We start from the raw sequence: 5254 nt of genomic DNA, 5'->3' as shown, positions 1-5254 counted from the left end.
AAAAAGGTATTTCTTGTTTTAAAACTCATAATTTTCTTCAGTTTAAATTATTAAGCTGGTATGTGTGTGTGCGTGTGTGAATGCGCGCGCGTGTGTGTGTGCGTGCGGGTGTGAATGCGCGCGCGTGTGTGTGTGCGTGTGTGAATATGTGCGTGCGTGTGTAAATGTATGTGTGTGCGTGCGTGTGTGTGTGTGTGTATTTGTCTACTTTTTGCTCATGCATTTCAGAATAAACAAGTAAACAAGTTTATGACAGGTGACAACATTTAGCCGGGGTGATATAGAGATGACAACATTTAGCTGGGTGACATTCAGATGACAACATTTAGCTGGGTGACGTTCAGATGACAACATTTAGCTGGGTGACATTCAGATGACAACATTTAGCTGGGTGACATTCAGATGACAACATTTAGCTGGGTGACATTCAGATGACAACATTTAGCTGGGTGACATTCAGATGACAACATTTAGCTGGGTGACATTCAGATGACAACATTTAGCTGGGTGACATTCAGATGACAACATTTAGCTGGGTGACATTCAGATGACAACATTTAGCTGGGTGACATTCAGATGACAACATTTAGCTGGGTGACATTCAGATGACAACATTTAGCTGGGTGACATTCAGATGACAACATTTAGCTGGGTGACATTCAGATGACAACATTTAGCTGGGTGACATTCAGATGACAACATTTAGCTGGGTGACGTTCAGATGACAACATTTAGCTGGGTGACATTCAGATGACAACATTTAGCTGGGTGACGTTCAGATGACAACATTTAGCTGGGTGACATTCAGATGACAACATTTAGCTGGGTGACATTCAGATGACAACATTTAGCTGGGTGACGTTCAGATGACAACATTTAGCCGGGGTGATATAGAGATGACAACATTTAGCTGGGTGACATTCAGATGACAACATTTAGCTGGGTGACGTTCAGATGACAACATTTAGCTGGGTGACGTTCAGATGACAACATTTAGCTGTGGTGACATCTAGGCAAAAAAATTGCAAAATATATATAAATTATATTACACTTCAATTAACCATTACATGCGTTGCCAAATATTATGAAACTGTTTATTCATGTCCTAAATCAGTTTTGGTCTTTATATTTGGTATCTTCAAAATGGATATTCAATTAAATAAGTTAAATATTTGATTAAAACTTGAGTATACCCATAAATAAACCGGTAGTGATCTCCCCTAAACTTTCTCGAATATTCTTATATAAAACAACAGGGGATGGTAACTGGGGATATAGTTATGATTTTTAATCCATTGTAAATACTTAAACTTTTAAAAATAGAATAGAATCTCATAAAAAAAACATTGCTCACCAAGCAAACGCCGAATAAAAACGCGTATAATAGTGCGCAATATTATTAGTACTTTAAAAATTTACATTAGTTTTTTGAGAAATCGGAAGTAGCGTAAATTACTACTTCCAGTCAACGGAAATTACTCAAAATTTAACAGAAGGTAGAGAATTAGATCTTTTACTTACATGTGAAATTTCATTTATCTATCTGAAATAGTACTCAAGTTATAGGCTTTTGAAAAATTCAAAGTAGGAAAAGTACCACTTCCGGTTATCGGAAATCGCTCAAAAGTTGATACGGATCTACGATTTTGATAAAATACTTATATATGAAATTTCATCAACCTAGCTGTAACGGTACTCAAGTTATCGTGTTTACACACAGACACACACACGGACAGACACACACACACAGACATACGGACAAGATTGCAAAATTATGTTTTTCCGTATCAGTGAGGTGTAAAACGTCGAGATTTGTAAAAATCTCGATTTTTTTTTTTGCACGATTACAATACTTTCTCTATACTACGTATATACGAGAAAGTAAAAAAGGAAAACAGCTTCTAGTGCATTCAAACGTTGATAAAAAAATCACTACAGATCAAGAACTAATTATCCTATACCTTAAAAATAGAGGTCAAAGTTCAGTTCCAAACATTTTTAATTCATACAGAAAAAGAAATATTTTATGACACAAAATGTAAACAAAAATGGCAGAGGTCATGTGGTTTTTAAAAAAAAAATGTAACTTGTCCGTGTATCAGCAAAGTTTTGAGTACAAATTACTATAAGCTTTTTATGAAAAAGGGTTTCAGAATATAGATCCTGTACAGCCAATCAACGTTTTTCTACAAAAGTGACCCTTCAAGTTATAACTTAGGCTTGATGAAAATAAAGAGAAATGTAGCCTTAAACTCAAACAATTATTTTAATCTTCTCTGGATTTGCAACTTCTATAAAATGGATTCCAAAAATAAAACATTTCTGCATAATTTTCATGCTTAAGTATTTATCTTTATGCCCGCTTTAATGGCAAGGCGCCCTTAAGTAAAATTCGATGCCACATTGTGACTGGATCTTGTACTCTTTCAAACCTTTCTGTCCACATAGTAAGTGAAGTAGAGTGTACCTGTGTCAGTGACCTCGGAATAAGAAGGACAGGTACCCATGAGAGGCTGCGTGGACTCAAGGAAGTTGTACAAGTATGAACAGCTAATGTTGCATCAACATCAGATTTGCAGCAAGTAACATTTGGGTCATTTATTTACCACAATATTCAAAGGCCTAAATGGCAGCTGGAAACAGCACATACATACGATTAAGAAACGATAATAGAATTAAAATACATGGCAAGCGCAGATGATATTATCATATCATAATGTTGTAAAGTTAATGTTATCATTAGATGGGTTGCTTTCATATTCTTGAGCGGTGAGTTCCTATGGTTGAAGCAATGAGCATGAATTACATTTGAACACTGATATAATAATAGTAATAGGCATAGATCTAGACCTCTATATATTACTTATTACAGAGGCATAGCGAGGGGGGGTGTAAATCGAAAGTTTGAAGGAGGGGGTGCAAATCGAAAATTGAAAGTTTGTCCCCGGGAAGGGTCGCTACGCCTCTGGGGGATGACACCATTAAGTGCCGTACCGGGTGACACCCGACCTCGCTACGCCACTGACTTATTACTATAATAATATAGGTTATATATAGGGCCTATTTCACTATTTAATACTAGACTACGCGGAGCATACTCCTAGCCAAAATAATATAGATCTATATTAGATTACTAAATAAAGCTGTAATTTATCGAACTAGATTTTTAATTTCATGTTGGCAACAGAGGTTTTTCACTTTATTATAATGCCACAAACGTGTTTACAAAAACAAGTTAATTAAAAAGTCTAGTGACAATTTTAGCGCAATTTCCTTATGTTATCTAAAAATAGCTCTGTCGTAGCGTAAATCAAGAGCAGGGTTAGTAAAACCATTGGTTAGTTATTAAAACGTTTTTTATTAAATAAACCTAACTACTAACTAAACTAAGCACCTTGAAATCAAGAGCAGGGTTATTAAAACCATTGGTTAGTTGAACTTGATTATCAACATGATAATCATTAAGATGATAGATCTCTACTTCCGGCATGTATATACAACCACACCACACGCGTCATCACGTTCAATAGATGCGTCATCGCGTTCCATGGCTGCGCCATCACGTTCAGTAGGCGCGCAAGTTAATTAAAAAAGTCTAGTGACATTTATGCGCAATTTCCTTATGTTATCTAAAAATAGCTCTGACGTATAATGATGGGGTGCGTTCAAGCTAGAAGAGCGATCGGTTTGTAGGTGTTAATGTAATTTTAAAATTTGTGACCGAACGAGAGGATATTTTTGAAAACTTTCTTCGGCAATATTGTTCTAAATTATGGCAGGAATCGATTGGTACATGTTTCAAGTCGCTAAGTGGTCTGGTTGCCGAGATATGGGCCAAAAACTGCATTTTTTCGAGGTTTTTTGGCTTTTACGGGAAATACATGAAAGAAACCCGGAATTTTTATGGCCTATGCTCATTCTCGTAACTTGCTTAACATAATTGCTTTTGGAACTAGTCATCGATATTGCTTCGTTGAGGAGGAGATACGACTTAAAGCCCGGACACACATTCATCCATTCATTCATTCATCCATCCATCCATCCATTCCCAGAAATGACGAGTTAATAAACGATTCTCCAGAATGGAAATTGCGCTAAAAAGTCATAGGGAATTTGAACAGTAATTTAATTAATAGATCTAGACGTAAGTTATTTTCCCACGTTTTCTTTAACTTGCTTTCTCTGTGTCTTTGTTTGTTTGTTTGTCTTTCCAATCAAATCTTGCGATCGAAATTTCTGGCACTTCCCAGTTAGCTAGCGCGCTGAAATTTTCAGGGAAGCTTTCTTTTGGATGACCATTGAATATTCAATTGTTATTATTACTAAATTGATCAATGGAAACATTTTATTGAGCATTTTAGACCGCTATATAATCTATATATATAATTCTCCTCTGCTAGCCATTAGAAAAAAAACCAGCGACGCGTACCTCGCGCGCAGTGAAGCGAACGATCACATGTCGCCACAGGCTTAGGGGCAGAGAATTTAGCTTGAACCGAGTTTAAACTTACAGGAGGTAGGCCAGTTTGGGGGAGACGATATGGTCGAGTGGTTGGGCACACGATTGCTATCCCACTCGACACGGGTTCAAATCTATGTGTTCTAGTCAGTAACGTATTCAAACAACGTGTTTTTTACGAGTTGTCTTTTTACGAGTTGTCTTTTTACGAGTTGTCTTTTTACGAGTTGTCTTCGTTTACCCAAAAAAAGTGAAAAGATAAAATCGATAGCAAGATTTTAATGCAAACAAACAGACAAAGACTAAAAAGTAGAAAATAATAATCATTAAAAAAGTTTTAAAAAACCCACGTTTTCTGATTGAACTAAAAAGTAGAAAATAAATGCTATAGGCCCTACATCACAATAATGCAAGCGATCACTCTACTATAAGCGAGCAAAAACGTGGGGCGCCGTGATTTTCTTACAGTTTCTAATACTGTTGACTCTCTACAAGCTCCCTAATAAAAGTCAATAGTATTATCTAATCAATAGTAATATAACTTTTACTTCGGCGCCCCACGTTTTTGATCGCTTATAGTAGAGTGATCGCTTGCATTATTGTGATGTAGGGCCTATAGCATTTATTTTCTACTTTTTAGTTCAATCAGAAAACGTGGGTTTTTTAAAACTTTTTTAATGATTATTATTTTACTGCTAACTATTTAAACTTTTGAAAACTCCAGCAAAGAAAGTGGGAAGAAGTGCGTAGCATATTTCTTAAAATATTTTAGGCTTGCTATTAAGTGCGCATGCG

Source organism: Physella acuta, unplaced genomic scaffold (assembly GCF_028476545.2).
Source record: "Physella acuta isolate Inbredline_101_S28 unplaced genomic scaffold, ASM2847654v3 ptg000275l, whole genome shotgun sequence".
In the NCBI taxonomy this organism is placed as follows: Eukaryota; Metazoa; Mollusca; class Gastropoda; family Physidae; genus Physella; species Physella acuta.
Note: the sequence above shows the minus strand (reverse complement) of the source record.